The sequence below is a fragment of the Vicia villosa genome, unplaced genomic scaffold (genome assembly GCF_029867415.1).
Source record: "Vicia villosa cultivar HV-30 ecotype Madison, WI unplaced genomic scaffold, Vvil1.0 ctg.000364F_1_1, whole genome shotgun sequence".
Classification (NCBI taxonomy): domain Eukaryota; kingdom Viridiplantae; phylum Streptophyta; class Magnoliopsida; order Fabales; family Fabaceae; genus Vicia; species Vicia villosa.
Window position 1 is genome coordinate 456,031 of NW_026705165.1, and position 21,904 is coordinate 477,934.

Sequence of the window (21,904 nt, forward strand, 5' to 3'; positions counted from 1 at the left end):
CAACTCCTTGAAATCTTTTTTCTTCGCTTCCTTATGTGTTGCTCGTTGTGCATATGTTGTACCTTCGACAAGAGGATTCACCCCGTTCTTGATCACTTCAAGAACATCTTGGTAGACAAACAACACCTTCATTTGCTTGAATCATTTGTCATAATTCTTTGCATTAAGGGCGAATAGATTTGTAGGGATTATTTCACTAGAGATAGAATTCATAAAGCACACTAGGTGTTTGGTTGAACGAACCAGACTCTTAATGCCAAATGTTAGAACTTAGAATCACTTGGTTTGTGAAAATTGAGGGTTTAAGTGTGGAGAGTGAGAGTGAGAGTGAGATAGAAAAATAGAGAAAGAATATAATTAAGGGTGAAAATGTATATTTTCACTAACTTTGATAATAAGATCTACAAGGTATTTAAATAATTACAAGTGGATTAGGACACAAGCAACAAGTCAAATAACTGAAAAAACAAAATTTGTGTGCCAGTAACCGGCTATAAGAAAATTCATGGGGTAGATTATGATGAAACCTTTTCACCAGTTGTAATGCTTAAATCTATTCGGATTTTACTTGCTATCGCTGCATATCATGATTATGAAATATGGCAGATGGATGTCAAGACTACTTTCCTTAATGGGAATCTTCTTGAGGATGTGTACATGACACAACCTGAAGGATTTGACATACCAAAAGAAGCCCAAAAGATATGTAAGTTACAGTGATCAATCTATGGACTGAAGCAAGATTCCAAAAGCTAGATTCTTTGTTTTGATGAAACATTAAAACAATATGGAATCATAAAGAATAAAGATGAGCCTTGTGTCTACAATAAAGTTAGTGGGAGCATTCCCGTCTTCATGGTATCATATGTAGATAACATATTGGAAACGCTGTCCCTACCTTGCAACAAGTGAAAACTTGGCTAGGGAAATGCTTTTCTATAAAGGACCTAGGTGAAGTAGCCTATATATTAGGAATCAGGATCTATAGAGATAGATCATAAATCTGCTTGGCCCTAGTTAGAGTACATACATAGACAAAGTGCTGAGACACTTTAATATGCATGATTCCAAGAAAGGATTCATACCTATGCAACATGGCATGTGTCTATCAAAAATACAATCTCCTTCAACTGAGGAAGAGAGGGATCGCATGAATAATATTTCATATGCATATGCAATAGTATCTATCATGTATGTCATATTGTGTACTCGACAAAATGTCTCGCATGCTTTAAGTACAACGAGTAGGTACCAATATGATCCCGGTGATGCTTATTGGATGGCTGTCAAGAATATTCTTAAATACTTAAGAAGGACTAAGGACTCATTCTTGATATATGGAGTTCAGGAAGAGCTTGTTGTAATTGGATACACCGATGCTAGCTTCCAGACAGACAAGGATGACTTTAGATTGCAATCTGGCTATATGTTTTGTTTAAATGGTGGTGATGTGAGCTTGAAATATTCAAAGCAAGATACAGTTGTTGATTCTACAACCAAAGCCGAGTGTATTATTTCATTAAATGCAACAAAGGAAGTTGTTTAGATCAAGAAGTTCATTATGAACTTGGCATAGTCCATAGCATTGTGAATCCCATTGATCTCTATTGTGATGACAGTGGTGCTATCACACAAGCTAAGGAACCTAGATCTCACCAATGATCCAAACACATACTTAGGAAATATTACCTCATTCGAGAGAAAATAGAAATTGTATATGTGAAGATATGCATAGTACCAACACTTAACAATGTCGTTGACCCACTAAGAAAGCCTCGTGCACAGTAGAAGCATGATGGCCATACTAGATCAATGGGTATTAGATATATGCCTGATTGGCTCTAGTGCTAGTGGGATATTGTTGGTGTAAGCCCTAGAGGCAAATAATTTTGGTACTTGTATCAAATTATTTATTAATAATTAAAAGGCATTTCTTTATTATGTTTGTTTTTGTTAAAATAATAAAGTCCCTAGAATAGTTAGTTTGTTTAATGAAATGTTAAGTGCGACTTAATCATGAGATCCCATTAAACATAAGGACATTATTCTTAAAGTATTCATAGTCGAGCTTTATTGTGAAGCGGGATAACAATAAAGCATCAAGACTATTATGAAGGTAGACTGATGATCACATCTCATAGATCATGGATAAGGAGTTATCAAGTCTTGACATGGGTATAAATACTAGGAGTAATATTTATACTGAATTGACCCGCTATGAGAATACTACATAGAATGTTATGCAAAGTGTCATAAGTTATTCTCATGGTGATAAGTGGTGTATACCACCCTTCAACCTGAAACCACTACGGACCCTAGATGTAGAGTCAAGTGCTTTATTGCTGATCAAACATCGTCCGTAACTGGATGACCATAAAGACAGTTGATGGGTACTTCACAAAGCATGCTGAGGGACATGAGTGATCTAGATGGAATTTTCTCATCCTGCATAATAGGATAAATGTATAAGGGCCCAATATTAAACTGGACAAGGGTGACACGGTATATTCCTTGTGTTCAATATAGACATAAGGGCACAAGGGTAATTGTACACGCAAACATTATCACGGAAATATGTTGTCATATCACATGACATTTTTGTGACTTGGGTAGCAGTGATGTGTTGCTAGATACCGCCCACTGTTTATTATGTTAAATGTGTTATTTAATATAATTGCAAACGTCGCCAGAACCTACAGGGTCACACACATAAGAACAGATTGATGAGAGATAGAATAAATAAGGAACACCGTAAGATACGGTGTACTTGAGAGAATTATGGAACACCGTAAGGTACGATGCACTTAAGTGAAACATGGAACATCATATAATATAATAATAGTTATTATTATTATTATTATTATTATTATTTTATAATAGTTATAAAATATAATAATAAAATATGTTTATTATAATAATAGTTATTATAATAATAAAATTATTACTATTATTATTATATGGTTCACTTAAGTTGGGCTTTTTAGCTTGCAGCCCACACAAGGGCTATAAATATAATCCTTGTGCATAAGCGTTGACATTTTTTATGAAATTAGGTTTGTGAAACCCTGCCGAAATTTCTCTATTTCTCTCACTCAAAGTCTTCATTCATAGCAGCTAGCACTGAGAATAAAGGTGATATGTTCGTGTGGACTGAGTAGAGGCGTTGTTCTTCATCAACGCTTGTGATCACATCATCAAAGGTCTAAATAGCCACAAGAGGTAATAGTTTCTATCATTGACCATGCTCATTCGTAAGGATCGCTAAAGGAAAATTTTAATTTCCGCTGCGTTTTAGATCTCAATTTTCCTTCACAATGCAACCATTGTTCAAGATGATTATGAATCATCTAATGTTTTGTGATTTCTAGCAGAGATTCGAGCAAGGAATGGATTATGGATTTAGGTTTCACTTTGCACATGACTCCTAACAAATATTTCTTTTAGGAATTATTTGATCAAGATGGTGGATCAGTGCTGCTGGGAAACAACAAAGCATGCAAGATTTTAGGAATTAGATCTATTAGATTCAAGCTTCATGATGAGTTAATAAAGTTATTGATTGGTGTGAGGTATGTACTTGATCTTAAAAGGAATTTGATTTCTCTTGGTGAATTTAATAAGAAATGATATGTTTTCAAAGGAGAGCAAAGTAATCTAAGAGTAATTAAGGGATTTAAGGAAGTCTTGAGAGGTATCAAGAGGCTAGGCATGTATACCTTTGAGTCCGAAGTTGTAAATGGTTCAGCAGATGTAACATCTACCAAACTTGTATAGAAGATTGAGTTATGGCACATGAGACTTGGCCATGTCAGTGAAAGGGACCTGATCAAATTAGGAAAGCAAAATATGCTAGGTGGTGATAAGGTCGAAAAACTCGAGTTTTGTGAACCATGTGTATTTTGTAAATCCTTTAGGGTGAAGTTTAAAAAAGGCAAAGAGAGAACACATCGATCCCTTGACTATATTCATGTTGATCTTTGGGAGGCTGCAAGGAATCCCTCACACTCAGGTGCAAGATATTTTTTATCCATAGTTGATGATTAGTCATGAAAGTTGTGGGTATTCATTCAGAAATTTAAGGATGAAAATTTTGAAATTTTCAAAGTTGGAAGACTCTGGTCAAAAACCAAACTAGCGAAAAGTTCTAGAGGTTAAGGACTGTCAATGGTTTTTAATTTTGCAATGAGGCTTTCAACAGCTATTCTGTTGCGTGTGGTATTGGAAGGTACAAAATTACGGCAGGTACTCCTCAACAAAATGGTTTAGCTGAGAGATACAATCAAATAGTCCTTGAAAGAATTAGATGCATGTTGGTTAGTGATGGACTGAAGAAGGTGTTTTGGGACGAGGTTGATGTGATTGTAGCATACCTGATAAATAGGTATCCCTCGACTGCTTTGGGGTTGAACAAACCCGAAGAAGTTTGGTTAGGTAATCCACCGGACCTCGACAAACTTTGAGTATTTGGTTGTGTAGCATATGCTCACATTAGGTAAGACAAATTTGAACATAGATCTTTGAGATGTATGTTCCTTAGATACCCTGAAGAAGTCAAAGCTTATAGATTGTGGTGCCTAGAGCTATGAGGTATGTTCCTTGGATACCCTGAAGAAGTTAAAGTTTATAGACTGTGGTTCCTAGAGCCAGGTCACTAGAGGTGTATCACGAGTCGAGATGTAGTTTTCAATGAAGTTGAGATGGCTTTCAAGAAAACTGAGATGTTGGTCGAAGTACGAAGATCTCTGAAGAGGAGTTAGACTAGGAAGATATTCTTGTTGAGGTGGAGCATGTTAATGTTGATTTGCATAATCCAGACGAAGTCGAGGAAGAAGCGCAAGATGCTTAATATACTAAGAAAAATGTTGATGACTACCTATTGGCAAGAGACATGTCGAGAAGAGTCATTTAGCCACCTCAGAGACTTAGTTATGCAGATCTCATAGCTTATGCCTTAATCTCTGCTAGTGAGGTACTTGATGAAGAACCTAGAGATTATAAGGAAGCTGTGGGGAGTCAAAACAAGACCGAATTACTTAAATCTATGGATGATGAGATGAAATATCTTCATGATAACCACACTTGGGAACTGATCGAGAAACCTGAAGGATTTGTCAACTCTGATTATGCAGGTTGTATGATTTCCAAAAAAATTATTTCTGGATATGTTTTCACTATATTTGACATAACAATCAGTTAGAAGGCGACACTTCAGAAGGTTGATTCCTTATCAACCACTGAAAGTGGAATATATTGCCCTCAGTGAAGCTGTGAAAGAAGTATTGTGGCTTAAAGGAAGCTTAGGAGCTGAAACTTCAAGGTCGAGCAATCACTGTTAAATGTGACAGACAAAGTGCAATAAAATTGTTGAAGAATTCAGCCTATCATGAGCGAACTAAGCACATCGATGTGAGACTGCATTTTGTCTGAGAGATAATAGAGCGTTTGGAGAAGTCCAAGTGATGAAGGTTTCGAATTGAGACAGTTTTGCTGATACCAAGTTGCAAGATTTTCCGCTGCATGCAATTAATAAAGTTGCATGAAGAAAGCTAGTTTGTTCCCTTGTTGTTGTAGAGTTTGCTCCAAGGTGGAGATTTGTGGTAATTGGATCGAACATTAGTCTCGACAAGGGTTGGTTTGACTGTAGTCGAAGTCCGTTCAAGCATGCAGTTGTCGAAATATGCTATGTTATTAGCATGTCGAGTTGGGCCAGTCTGTTAGTACAATTTTAGGTTAGCTTGTTGTTAAACTTAGCTTAGTAGTCTATAGATAAATTGGTTCTCTCAAGTTTTTGAGAGAGCATTGGTTGTTATTATTCACTTGTAATCTTTTAACCCTAATTAAGAAAGTGAATAGTAAAACAGTTATAACTAATCCTGCTCCCCCCCCTCTCTCTCTCTCTCTCACTCTCTCTCTCCTCTCTCTCTCTCTCTCTCTCTCTCTCTCTCTCTCTCTCTCTCTCTCTCTCTCTCTCTCTCTCTCTCTCTCTCTCTCTCTCTCTCTCTCTCTCTCTCTCTCTCTCTCTCTCTCTCTCTCTCTCTAATACTAAAGGTTTTCTTGTGTTTGTTTAAGAAACTCAATCTTTCTCATAGTTTTAGTTTGTTGTTGATGGTGCTCATTACAACACATTGCATACATCCTAAATTGAATGGAGCGAAAAATGAAAGATTTGATGGAATGAGATTGAATAGATTCCATCATATTTCATTCCATTCTATCCGTTATTTATAAATTATATAATGAAATCTTATTATTTACCATTCCATTTCGCTCGGTTCTGTCACATTCCATCAATTCAAATGTATCTTTAATATATATAAATAAATGTGACAAATATTTTATGAGACTCTATTTAATTATATAATTTTAAACTTTATATAATAACCTAACTATTAATAATATTTTAAAAATATGCCGATTAGATTAGATTGCAACAATAATTTAAATTATGATTAGATTACACCGATGTAAACACTACAATGAGGCTCATGAGAAGGAAAAATCCAAAAAAAGCATGGTTCACGTCCTTATGCTACCGCTACGTAAATTTGGAATGTAAAAATTAATATAATAATAATAGTAGTATTATTTTAGTGTACATTACGTATGACACCGAAAATATTAATGTGAGTCACAGAGACATTACAGTTGACATGAATGGAAGGTAACCGTTTAATGTTCTGATTAATGCCATCTTAAACAAGAATCATCTACAAGGTTAGCCATTGTATTGCGTTATCATGTCATGCATGGTATGATGATATCCATCTATAAATATTTTAAAATATATTTCAAAATAAAAAATGTATTAAAAAATATACACTAAAGAGTATATTTTTAATTAGTGATTCACTTAAGAAAATCTAAACAATTTCAATTTGCAAATGCCCTCACAAATGATGTTTCATTATAACATGACAGCATAGTTGAAGCCACAAACCATGCTTGTCTAGCAAATTTTTCTCATGCTTTCCTTTTCACTTAAATCATATAAAATTATTATCGTATTTTGCTGATTTCACTTTCATTCCTAAAACGAATATTTTGAAGTGGAGAACTTTTTTTATAAGTTAAACTTGCACTAGAAGTTAAACTTTTTATTAGAAGCATCAAGATAAACAGACTTTTGAAAATTTGTTTTGGTTTTCTTTATAAATAATTTTTATATGTTATATAATTTTGTGTAAAAATTTTTTTTAATAGTTATTCTCATTATTTAAGTTTTTTTATTCATAAATATAATATTAATATTTATATATTAATAAATAATATTATACTAAATTTTTTGTTCCTCAAATTTTTTTTATTCCAAACACAAATTATAAAAAAAATTAAAATACAATTTTTAATATCTCTCTCACACGCATAAATATAATTCTCATTATTTTATATTTTGATTTATAAATATAATATTTATATTTATATATTAATAAATAATATTATAGTAAAAAAGTTAAATTATTTTTGTCTGATACATAAACATATCAACTAAAGTAAAGTTAAGAAAAAAATTTTCATTATTCTTTTTCTCCTCCTTCTTATTATTTGATTTTTATTCGTAAATATTAATATCTTAAAGATCAATAAAGAATATCATAGTAAAATTTATATCTTTTTGTCAAAGATCCTTTGTTATTTATTTCGTAATTCTAATTGGTCTGTAATTTTTCTTGTAGACGGGGTTTCTCCCGTTTTTGTGTGTAATCGGATTCTGAGAACATTTAGTTCTCCGTTTTATTAATATCTTGCTTACAAAAAAAAAAAAGATAGATAAAAAAATGTGTCAAGTGCATCGACAATTAAATATAGTACAACATAAAAAGATGTTTTATACTATTATGTATTGTCTAGTATTGTTTTGTCCAGTACTTCTTATTTTTGCAAATCAAACACACCCTATTTGTATGTTTTTTCAAACATATTAAAACTATATGAACTTGCTAAAAGTACAATTAGTGACAACTCTTAGTTATGTGGAGTTGTCTGAGAATTTAAGGGTTGTTGTTGTGTTAGAATAAGCCCACGCATGAATTGTGAAAAGCTATGCATATAAGTAATTGCTGAGTAAATTGAATGTCCTCCTTCAACTCTAGAGTTGAGATATTTATAAGAATCTCTCGGGCCTAGATCTTAAGACCCAAGAAAGCGGTTACAATATTCTCCTCTCTTATAAGCGTACAAAGTCCAACTGTTATTCTCCCATATGATTATGGGGACGTGTCTTCTTTCTTTGACAATCTCCCATACCGTTATAGGAGAGTGTACCAGATAATGGGTGTGTGTTATGATATATGGTGTGCCATATGATAAATTGGTGCACCAATCGATAAACAAGTGACCAATATCCCTAATCTGGGGTGATGGATATTATGTGCCTGTCCTTGTACCATCTTTTGTTGCCTCCTATATGTCATTTACAACTATACTAGTACACAACCTCTCAAGCACAAGGTCTTGCAAAGGGGAAAGTGGCTTAGTCTTAAACCCCTATCCAGAAATCTAAGGGAGTATTTTAGGGGAGACTTTTAAGTTGAGTCCCTCAGACGAGATTTCTAAATTGAATTCTTCAGGAGAGAATTTTAAGTCAGGTCCCTTAAGCAAGAATTTTAACTTGAGTACCTCAAAAGAGACTTCTAAACGGGGTCTCTCATACGAGACTTTTAAGTTGAGTCCCTCAAGAGAGACTTCTAAGTTGAGTCTCTCAAGCGAAACTTCAAAGTTAAGTCCATTAGGTGATACTTTTATGTTGAGTCCCTCATGAAATACTTCTAAGTTAGGTTCCTCATCTGTATTGTTATTTGACAAACAAGGATCTTCCAATGGAAGTCTAATATTTAAATTGCCTCTGAAGGGCGAAAGGATCTTCTCGTGGAAGTCCAAACTTTATATTTCCTCTGAATGCGACAAGGATATTCTAGTGGAAGTCCAACATTTATATTTCCTTTGAGAGCAGCAAGGATCTTTGAGTGGGATTTCAACATTTATATTGCCTCTAAGGGTGGCAAGGATCTTCCAGTGAAAGTCTTGAAGGGAAATTGCAATTTAAAATGCAATGTAAAACAAAACTTTCCCTTAAGTTGCTCTTTACCGAAAAATGATTAGTAATAAAATGGTTACCTCTTGTAGCAGTTAACACCTTTGATGCAGAATCAGAAAAACAATCACAAATGTTGAACGAAGAATAACGCCTCTACTCAGCACACACAAAAAGAAGCAGCTTCAATCTCAACGATAGTTATTCTGAATAAATACATTGAGAGAGACAAAGGATACGGCTTGGGTTCAAAACCAAATTCCAACAAGTGTCAAAACTTTTGCATAAGGTTCTATTTATAGAACCCCTTCTGTGGGATGCAAGCTGAAAAAGGCCACTTAAGAGCCTTGTGCCTTACAATATGTTGTATTTCACTTAAGTGCACGATACTTTATGGTATTTCGTATCTCACTTTAGTGCATTGTACTTTAAGGTGTTCTGCAATTCAGTTAAGTGCACCATACCTTACGGTGTTCCGTAATTATTTTAAGTTCATATTGTACCTTATGGTGCTCCACATTTCTCTTATTTAATCTATAATCAATGTCTTTATGTGTGTTACCTTGTAGGTTCTCGTGACGTTGGAAATTATAATAAATCATACATTTAATATAATAAATAGTAAGTGGTATCTGGCAACACATCACTCCTACCCAAGTCACAAAAATGTTATGTGGTCTGACAAATCGTCTTCGTGATTATGTTTGTATGTACAATTATCCTTTTCCCCTCATATCTATATTGAAAATAATACATGGACTCTGTCATCATTTTCCAGCTCAATATTGGACTCTTTTAAATTTAGTATGTTATGAATGATAGGCAAATTCCGTTTAGATCACTCTTGTCCCTCAACATAATTCATGGAGTACCCATAAACCATCTTTATGTTCATCTTGTTACAAAAACTATTTGACAGAAATAAAGTACTTGGCTCCATATCTAAGGTCCCTAGTGGTTTTAGGTAAAATAGTGGAAAGGGTGGTATACATTAGTATCACCATGAGAATAACTTATGACACTTGCATAAATTTCTATGTAGTATTCTCATAGCGGATCAATCTAGTATAAATATTACTCCTTATAAGTGATAACTCTTTATCCATGATCCATGAGATGTAATCATCAATCTATCCATATAATAATCTTGATTCTTTAATTTTATCACACTTCACAATAAAGATCGGCTGGCAATACTTCAAGAATAATGTTCCTATGTTTAATGAGATCTCATGATTAAGTCGCATTAAATATTTCATTAAACGGACTAGCTATTCTAGGGACTTAATTATTTTTCAAAAAACAACATAACAAATAAATGCCTAATATTATAAATAAATGATTTAATACATGTACCAAGTTTTAATAAATTTATTGGCCTCTAGGGCTTACTCCAACAAGTCCAACATTTATATCAACTTGGTGATGGGAATACTTTATATGTAAATATATTAATAATCAGCTTTTAAGAGAGTTCATACATTATCTGGCTAAGCACCTTTCGACATATTCAAAATAGATAATAGAAAAATAACTAATGGAAAAACAACTAACTATAATGATATCTCAGGTTAACTGAGTCGTCCGTTCATCTCTTCGACCTTGTAGGCTTTATGGGAAGCTTCTGAAAAATGCAGTATGAGACCTTCTAGTTAGTTTGTAGTTTTCCCTATTAAGCATGAACGACCTTTTGTCTGAGCACGAGGTCATCCTCTTGAATATCTCTATGAACCACCTTTGATTTGTATCTTCTAGATGCCCTTTGTTTAGTAGTGAATTTCCTAATGCGGTCAATATCGCGGGTCGCATCGAACAAGTCGGTTGCACACCTAGGTCTTGCCTCATTTTCTTCTTCTTTGAATTGAGAATGCCTTTATGTGGGTGTGTCGATTTTGACAGGTTGCATGGTGTCAGCGCCGTAAACAATTATAAAGGAATTCTCTTTGGTGGTTGAGTGTGGAGTGGTATGACATGACCACAATAATTCATGGAGTTGCTCCGCCCAAAGTGTAACACCCCTTTTCTAACCCTAAATAATAATAAATATTATTCATAGAGTATAATATGCATATGATAAAAAGGGTGTCACATGTTATTTTCATCACAAATGAAAACCTAAAACAAACATGTCAAACATGCACTTGATCATTTCATAACACAATTGAACTTCATGCTTTCATAAATCATGCATAACGCACGCGGAAGAATTATAACTTAAAAACATTTCAATGATTATATCTCATACTATAATCATCTACCAAAATCATAATAACATATTCAATTATGCTAAACGAAATCAAATTCTAGGCAACATAGCCTTTAACAACATATCCAAATATCATATCAAATATGAAAAGATAACAACATCCAAATAATCCAAAACATGAGTTCAAAAAGAAATCTCCTCGGCTAAATCCTCAGATAAAATCACTACCGGTCGGAACCTGCACGATGTCACGATGAACATCATTCAAACAGAAGGATGAGAATTCAAATTATTTTAAATAAACATAATAATGGCAAATACAAAACACAACAAGAATACATTTCACCAATTCATCACTCTTCTCAAAACATGCTTTCATATACCATATATCAAGGTTAACATGTTTAGCTCATTCAACCAAGTTCCAAACTCGGGTAATCATAACCAGTTACCAAAATCCAACAATAATAATCCAACAATCCACATATATGCATATTCACCAATAATCATTTCACACAATCATATCACATAATCACACACAACAAAATTCACACCGACACGTACAACTCAAGTGTGACTCTATGTGATATGCATGTGGATTCCTCTGTTATCATTTCCAGCAAGCCAATTGTCATTCTCTACATACTAGATAACCACCTCAAACCTCCATACTCATTAAGCTTTCAAACCCCATATTCCTTAGGTTTGGGAAAAGCAAATAATCTTCGCGAGAATACCTGACATTGCCAATTTAAAAGACTCATGCTTGTGTAAGTGTGCAACAAACAAGACTCATGCATTTAAGACGATCTCTACCTCTTAAACTACATAATCACATCTTTTCAAACATTGCAACACATATACACAACATGATTTCAAACCACTCACCAACGTATCAAATAGCACATAGCAATTCAATCACATATATCATGGTTATCATATCACATAATATATCCATGAATATTAGCCATAAATTCATTCACCCATAACACACACTTTCATAATTACATGTTATCCACATATTAACATCATAATTAATTAAATGATTGCCAATCAATCCTATTCTATCACATAGGATATCAAAATAGCTTCCTAACACTTTAAATGATGCATAAAAAGGAGTTACAAATCAAAAGTTATGACATATAGAAGTTTCATAAAATTTTACACAGCAAAGTTTGCTCAGCGGCCTCCCAGCGCACTTCCCCAGACTAAATCCAGAAACGTTCAACTTTTACAGTATCGCTTAACGGTCCAAGTTCGCTTAGTGGTCCATGTTATATGATCAACCGCGGGTTCGGCTGGGTGAAGTTTTTGGGTCCGAAACCGCCCAACCCAGCCTGTTATCTAGCCCTAGCTATATGTAAACATACTGCAGGCTATTTATTGATATTATATTTAAATATGATAATGATATTATATTTAAATATGGTGCAAGTTATCTTTAACAGCAACAGTAGGCAGGAGTGGTACAAGTTTTTTTTATAGAGTGGTCCTCTTCCTTCCGTACCGACTAATCCACCCGAGAGTATTACTGCCCCACGTAGCCTCTGAAAATTGGTCCTAGACTCTTTCGAACTCAGGACCTCAAGGGGAGTAAACCCTTGAGACCCAAGTTAAAAATCACGTTGTGGTCACATTATGTATTTTTTTTGTTAGAACTAGTGAAGACCCGTGCGTCCGCACGGGTAAGTTCATTCATATCTTAGATTATTGATAAAGTTTGGTTGTTGTTGATATAATTGTTATTATAAAATCACTAATAACTGAAAATATTTTAAAAGATATATATATATATATATATATATATATATATATATATATATATATATATATATATATGTATAAATATTTACAAATATCACTAATAATGTTAAATATTTATAAATATTTTGTTGATTAAAATAAAAAAGTATTATGATGATAGTGACCCGTGAAAATAGTGAGTTTTAGTGATAAAATTCATAGGATCAGTTAGTAAAATTTACAAATATCACTCTCATGTAAATTTATTGGATACCATAAAAATTATATTTAAATTTAAATGTAAATTTGAAATAAATTATTTAATTAAAAAATAAACAACGATCATATAAACTCAATTGTAATAAAAAATTATACAAAATGTGCAAAAAAAATATTGGTGAGATGAGAAAAAAAAGATAAATTTTGACATGAAAAATAAAAATTTGGCATCTCAAATAAAGACAATTATTAATTAAAATAAAAAATATATTATGTTGATAATAATTCGTGAGCAGAAATGCAGAATACATATTCCGCTATTAACTTTTATGTTGTGTAAGTGAAATATTTAGATCATGAACTACATTATTTAAAACTATTATTATTGATTTATTTTAAAAGTCAGCATGAATTTTGTGTGTGTTTAAATTATGAGTATGAACATTGAAAAATGATAGCCCAAATGTTATAGTTCTAGACTGTTAAATATATGTAACAGTGCATTGTTAAAATGAAAAATAATGAAAGCATTGCTTAAACAATTTGGAACAACAATCTATGATTATCGAGTACATGATGTGTCCATCGAAAACATTAATAGCTCTGCAATTGAAGGTGACTTTTATTGAAAGTAGTCAAGTTATTATGCAGTACTTGCAAGAGATGAAAGCTATTTTTGTAGCTATAAAATAGAAATCAAGGACAACCTCAACACTTTGATGTGAACATGAATATTGGTTGCATTAAATGTTAGGATTTGACATATAAAAAGCATGAAAAATGGTTCAAAAAGTAGGTAGGAAACATATCCAATTTCTAGATTGCATCTATTAAAATAATACAATAGATAATACATTTAACAAAAATAGTAGTAGAATGGTGTGGCTTTATAGTATTGCTTCTATGCTAGTCCATATAAACATTGAAAAAGCAATGTTTATATCTGCTATGCATTGAATCCCGAGACCCGCCGTAAGCATGCAAATTTTGCTGAACCATGTTATTATTAGCAAATGTTGTTGGTTGAAAATTATACAACAGTCAATGTGAATTTTATAAAAATAAATATAACATATATTTTTTCAGTTCCTCTTGCCTGTTTTCCTTTCCATTAGCAGAGATGGGATATGATATGTATCAGAGTATTATTCAGCATGTATACATAAAATATACATCAGTTTTATACGTTATACAATAGATAAATGTATAACTTTGGCAGCAGGTACAATCACATAATGATGTAGACATTAACTTTATAGAAGTATAGTATTACAATAGTCAATTAAAATGAGATACATAAGCAAAACAACATGATAAATCCCATCGGGTACAAATCTTAAATGTACTTGGTGGCTGGTGTTGTGATGTTCATGAATGCTAATGGCTTTAGTCTGAGTCTACAAGGACATTTTCATCAGGAATCCAACAATAGCCTTTGGAGAAAGTTCAGAAACCGCCACAATATATTCATCTAATTAGTAAGATGAGTATTTTGAAAAAAAATATACGCACATAATATGTTAAACGTAATATATATCAATAAGTAACAGAGATAGTGGAGAGAATACCAAATCTCCACCACCACTTTTGAGTTTTACAATCCTTCAAGAGATTAAAGCTTCACAGTGATTTTTTCATGCAATAGAGCCATAATTCAATCTGTCAAAAAAAAAGAGCAAGGATCACTATAACTTTCAGAAATTCAGTGTTAGACCAGAATTAAATAATGAGGCTAAAACTCATAAACTTAATAAGGTTTCCATCCTGCTTAAAACATAGCACCTGATAAATTTCTTGTGTCAAGTGGTTTTAAGGAACACTAAATTTTTTTAAACACAATAGACATAAGGATCTTGGTCTTCATGGAACATTGTAACAAAATACTCTAAAAAATTATATAAATTTTTTAAAATAGATCTACAATTTTTATGATAAAATAAACTTAAACTAAGAAGATCCACTTAAAGTGAAGTAAAAAAATAACGCACAAGAACTTAATTAAAAATATGATAGTGTTCAAGAATAATTAAAAGATTATCCCAAATTTGTTACGAAAAAAGAACAACAAATATTTCACTTTCTAGGTCATGAAGAATAAGATCAAGCAGAACAAATTCCTAAATTTTGAAGGAAAGGATATCAAATTTATACCTGATGCAGTCTCTTTGTTGCTGCAAGATCAGTGTAGTTTTTCTTTCAACTACTCCAAGCAATATGGCAGATCCAACACCAATAGAAAGTAATCTCTAACCCGTTTACATGTTCTTCCTTTTTCATTTCCATGGTTTTTTCTTCTAAATGTCTAGTATTTTCTGAAGCTCTTTCACATAAAGAGAGATAAATCCTCTGAAAAAAGCAAAGAAAGAAAAAGAGTTAATACAAAACTCATGTAGTAAGAGAGGTGATATCACAAAAATGGAAAGAGAGTATGGGAGAGGTGACTGAGTGAGAGAGCATGAGAGTGGAGGTAAACAACATTAAAAATGTATTATTCCAACATTTAATAAAGACTACACAAAACCATTTTTTAAAATACATAGTAACTGTTGTGACAGAAAAAATGTAGCAACTGTTGTGACATTTACAAACATTTCAAAATCTGAAACCAAAAACGATGAAATAAGAAAAAATGAAACAAATCACCCAAACCATCAACACAATGAAAACAAAAAAAAATATCGTTTCACTCAAACCACTTACAAAAGCGAACCGAAATATCAAAGCATGTACATCAATAATCAGACCCTGAAATCAATAGAGTGAAAGGAAAAGAGAAATACTCGTATCAGATCTAAAAGTGGTGGCTGTCATTTGGTCCCGTGTTGCGGAGTGACCGGTAAAAGAGACATCGTCGACTATGTGTGGTGGATTTTATCGAAGTCCGGTGAGGCTGACTGCGGATTTGTGCACAATCTAGTTTTCCACTTCTTCTTCTTCTTCTTGTTTCTTTTTCTTGTTTCAGCTGCTATTGATTTGTTGCTGTACTGGGAAAGGGAAAAGAGAGAGAAAGAGAAGACGAGAGAGAATGAAAGTGAGGAGGAAGAAGAGAGATGGATAATTTTGAAAGGAAAAATATGGCCAATGATAAAGTGACAAGTGTTGGCTTTTTTGACATAATGCACCACTTGTCATGCTTTTATTAGTCCAAATCAAAAGTGCATGGTTAATTTGTTAATTACGTAAATGTCCAATTTATAGTGCAGATTTTTTTTAATAGAAGGGCAAATAAGGAAGATTGGTCAATTGTTTAGTATTAGCTTTATAGTAGATATATTTAATTATAAAATGCCATTTGTTTAATGTATATTAAAAAATACTATGATATAATATTAAATTATCATTTTAATATAAATACATTTAATACTGATGTATTTTTATTTAAAAACAAATTAAATATATTAATAAAAAAAATATTTTGCAAAATAATAATAAATATATTTAAAATTTGTTAATAAATATGTTTTATGCATCAATTTGTTAAATATTTTTATAAAAAATATACAATTTGTAATTTATTAAAAAAATTATAAAATATTAAATGCTAGCTGCTTTAGATACTATTATAAAAAATATCTATTTAAATATTTTGAAAATAAATTTCAATAACTTTGTTAGTTATTTGTGATTGACATCTATCTTATTAATGCACTATAACTCTAACTGAGCTATGTTATTTGTACTCCGGCTTTAAGGCAAAATGTGGTTGTGCACAGAAATCAAACTACAATGAATTATTTAAAAACTAAAATTAGTAGACCATATATATATACATTACGTTGTAGATGTTAGAAAATGGTTTAGAATTATCTTTTCTCTAACTCTTATAAATGTACTATATAACTATCAGTAATGACAATTTTTTCCTTTATTGTGGTAGGATAATGCAATAATTATAGCTTTAATAATTAAATAATATACTTAAATAATTTTACACCATATCAATTGCATGATAATATAATATATTTTTTAACTTTAATAAAATAAAAAATTTATTTATTTCATGGGTTATTATCAACATAATATCTATTTTAACTTAATCAATTATTATCTTACTTTAAGAGACAAAATTCTTATTTTTTAATTATTGTTTGCATTTATATTTAAAATCAGAAATGATAAACTTGACACCGTTTTTAACATTAACACCGTGTTCGTATACATACAGTGCGTACGTTTTATTTTTTTAAAAAATAGTTCAGTAAAAATTTATTTGCTAAAAACTTTTTTTTCTCCAACCCACATGTCCTTCTTTTATAAGATTACTTAATACAATTGAACTTTTATGATAATTATTCATTTATAATTAAGTTACTTATTTCAAATTTATATGTATCTATATATATTTTATACAATATCAAATAATTGAAATATATTTCATCATTGAAACTCACTATTTTCACGGGTCGCTATCACCACAATACATTTTTTTAATCTTAATCAACAATTTTTTTGAAAATATTTATAGTTATTAGACATATTAAATTTATCATGTTGGTGATTTGATAATAATTATTTTTTAAATATTTTCAGTTATTAGTGATTTTATAATAACAATTGTATATCACCAACAATCTAGCCTTATCAAATTACTTAATATATGAAAGACTATTGTATTTCCATGTTTTTTTTACATAGCTACTATATAGAGATTCATTCCATCTATATTATGTTTTATTAATATTAAATTAACATTCTTCATTCGAATTTTTAAACTTTTTTTTTTTTGCGTTTGTAATACATTATTCATCTTAAGATTTGACTTACCCGTGAAGACGCACAGGTCTTCTACTAGTAGGATATCAAAATAGCTTCCTAACACTTCAAGCGATGCATAAAAAGGAGTTACAAATCAAAAGTTATGACATATAGAAGTTTCATAAAATTTTATACAGCAAAGTTCGTTCAGCGGCCTCCCAGCGCGCTTCCCCGGACTAAATCCAGAAACGTTCAACTTTTACAGTCTCACTTAGCGGACTCGTGATTTTCTAAAATTGCTCCCGGACTTTGCTTAGTGGCCTGAGCTCGCTTAGCAGACACGCGAAAATGCAGAAAAATTGCAGAGAACTCAGTTCTGCGAAATGGCATTTCCACACCTCAAAACCACTTTCATACAATGGGAAATAGCATTTACAACCATTAGTATATATTACCAAAATTCTATACTAAAACATGTATAATAGCACAAATCTCATAAATCTAGCATAAACCCAAACATTTTCCAATCCATGAAATTGAAAGATTAAGAGAGTATACACAAAGCAACACACAAAATTACCCAACCATATAAACATATATTAAATTGGATTCTAACCCTTACCTCTAGTTAATCTCCTCCTTTATTCAAAAATCTCACAATCCTCTTCTCTTCTCTCTTCTATTCTTTTTTCTCTTTCCCCCCAAATTGAAGTTATGACACTAACCTAACTTTCCTTACTATCTTTCTCAAATCAAATGGGCTTAACCCACTAATTTACCCAATGTTATATTTCTAAAACTTAAGCCAAATATCATAGTGTCTCATAGTATCTCACTAGCACACCACTCTAGTTAGACAAGTGACTTCAAGCAAGAGATATAGGGTGAAGTGTGGTATTCAAAATTCGCGACTAATTTTAAGATTTTCTTTCTTAATACGAAAATCGTGTTTGCATTCTTTAAGATTGGAGTAAATTGAAAACATTAAAAGATAAGGGTTTAGAGAGATGGCGCCATCAATTTATATAGGTTAGGCGGAGTGTTTACCTACTTCTGTCCCCAAGAGATCTTCTTGAGATTTTGACTATAAACTTGAGCTTTTACAGGTTATTATCACGAACCTTTATACAAAATGATCTTGAGATTTTACAAAGGCTTATCCCCTACCAAAATAAAAGCTATTATCTAGTTGATCTAATGAACCAATTAGATATTTTTCTGATTAATCTCAATAAACAAACAGAACTTTATTCAGCAGAGTTCTTGAACCAAACAGAGATTTTAAGACATGTTTATCTCAAGAACCAAACTTTATTTCCCAAGAGTATCTCACTCTTGATAATTATAACAACAACACAACACCAACACAATTGTTTCCTCACAAATGGTTTTTCACTCAAAAGCACTAAGGAAACTTAAATGAAAGAAAAATATTTGTAGAGGAAGATAAAGAAAATAGAGAGATAAATTCCAAAGAAATATGAAGCTTTTGATATTTTGTGAGTGATGAGGAAGACTTGTGCATCATTTATATAATAGATGAGAGAACCAAAAAATTAAAGGATCCATGGGAGAATTCAATGTCCCAATCGACTGGCTCCTTGTTCCAATCGATTGGATGAGTATAATAATCCTTTATTCTGGCCTATTTTGGAAAGTTTGGATAAAGAGTCGTTGTGAGTCATTTAAACACTATCAGAATACATTGTACAATCATTTAGGCTTATTCTAATAGATTGGATTAAGGTCACAAGCCATTGGATAGTTAAAACAAATATTTCCAATTGACTGGCTTAAGTTCCCAATCAATTAGGTAGTTCAAAAATGCTTTTAAAAGGAAGTTGATTTTATCCTAATCAACTAGTTCAACTTGAAAACATTTTAAAGCGATTTTTATAATTAAAAAAGGATTTCAAGTGTGTGTGTTTGTGTGTGTGTGATAGAGAGAGAGGGGGAGAGAGAGAGAGAGAGAGAGAGAGAGAGAGAGAGAGAGAGAGAGAGAGAATTGCCTTAGTATCTTAAGAGTTAGTCTCCAACTTTTACAAAACTCCGGTCACTCAGACAGACACGGCCATGCAAACTTTCACACTTCCTCTCTCTCACAATTCGGAGGCCTTCAAGATCCTTTTCCCAATAAATCGATCATATACACACTTCAATGGACTCCTGAGTCTCATACTGAATGAGGCTTGAGATGTCTTTAAGTTTGGTCACCATCCTTCATACCTTTTGTAGATACTTAATCAACTGAGGCTCCTTGGCTTGGCACTTCCCAGAGACTTGGTTGGTGACCAGTTGAGAATCAGATTCGGCCTTTAATTTGGAAGTTTCCATTTCTAAGGTGAGGATCATTCCATAGATGAGAGCCTCATACTCCGCATGGTTATTGCTGGCGATGAATTCGAATTTTAAAGCTTGCTAGGCGAGTATGTCGCCAGGTCCTTCTAGGACTATTCTAACACCACTCCCTTTTATGTTAGAGGCACCACCTACAGATAGCGCCCACTCTGTGGGTGTCTCTTCATCTATAAGCAAACTGAGTTTTGCCACAAAATCTGCCAAAGCTTATGACTTGATGCTCCCCCTCAGGACATATTGAACACTTTGCTTATGATATACACATGTCTCTCTATCTTGTCGATTCCTTGGAAGAGTAATGAGTCCATCGGTTGATCAATGACCGAGAGTTAGAGCAGCAATAACGACCCCTATCTCGGACGAGTTGTAACACCCTAATTTCCCTAGCATAATTTATAAATAAAATTAGAGTAAATTAAAACAATTAATTAATTAGGATGTTATATTCAACTATAACCTACTCATACAATAGGATATGTAACATATATGGATTTTAAAACTAATATGAATCATAATACAAGTCTGAACTCCAACATTTTATTAGCAGCGGGAAAACATCAACAAACTGAATAGTTTCAAATTCTCAAACACAGATTATAACAAAATGTAATCATAAGAATTTATCAAACATCGAAGATTCACATAATAATCTCCACCAACACAAAATAAAGAACAGGCGTCATCCCCTCAGTGTTACATATCCGAGCAGATGTCGACTCAACAAAAGCATAAGGAAGACTAATCTCTTTCACTCACTTCCACGCCTCTACTACGGGTTATATGCACGATGCCCGTGAAAAGGCAACATTCAAACAAAAGGGGTGAGAAACCACAATTATATAATAAAACTGCATAATAATTTGTAAGCACATAATTATCACATACATGATCACCCATCCAACCATTCACACCTCATATAATCCAAACATCATAATACAACATATATGCAATACAATACAATGCAATGAGACCCAACACCATGACTCAATGCAAGTGGAACCAATTATGAACTCTCAAGTTCATTTTGCTCCTAATCCCCACAATAGGATCAGAACACACAAAAAATAATCGTTATCATTACCATAGGTAACGCTTCACCGATCCCTACTTGGAATTAGCTACTCGTTCCCAATCCCCATCATAGGATTGAGACTCACCAAAAGCGGACCACTGTCCAAACACCATGATGCATGATTCATAAATGACATGCAACAACATCAAACACGTATAAATATACTCACCTTATTCAATGTGCCACGCTATTTCCAGCTACCAAATACCATTCATATGCTACAAGCATTCAATATTATCATTATAGTAACACGTCGTGTGACAACATACCATCAATACACATTTATCACAGCACCACATACAAACCACGCATCATGCAACACCATTATGCAGTATTTAATCATTTCCAAGATCTAAGACTATTTTTAAATCAAAGTACATTATGTCAGCTTCCTAACGCTTCGAACGACACCTCAATCGGATACCCATAACTCAAGTTATGAATTTATTTAGTTTTGACATAGCAGTGGTAACCGGTTACATCAATTCAGGTAACTGGGCATCAATTCCAGAAATAGAGTACACAATTTTTCACACTCGTAACCGGTTACATCAAAACAGATAATTGATTACATGCC

The 21,904-nt window shown here is 32.5% G+C and overlaps 1 long non-coding RNA gene across 2 annotated transcripts; it reads right to left on the reverse strand.

The window, feature by feature from the left end:
- Positions 1 to 14,438: 14,438 nt before the first annotated feature.
- LOC131627445 (uncharacterized) lies at positions 14,439 to 16,241 on the reverse strand. Of its 2 annotated transcripts, XR_009291472.1 has the most exons (4): positions 15,983 to 16,241; positions 15,354 to 15,548; positions 14,771 to 14,861; positions 14,439 to 14,635 (listed from the first exon to the last, which is right to left on the reverse strand). It is a non-coding gene; the product is annotated as an uncharacterized LOC131627445 (long non-coding RNA). The 2 variants fall into 2 exon arrangements; XR_009291471.1 differs by having other exon boundaries at positions 14,439 to 14,861.
- Positions 16,242 to 21,904: the final 5,663 nt, after the last annotated feature.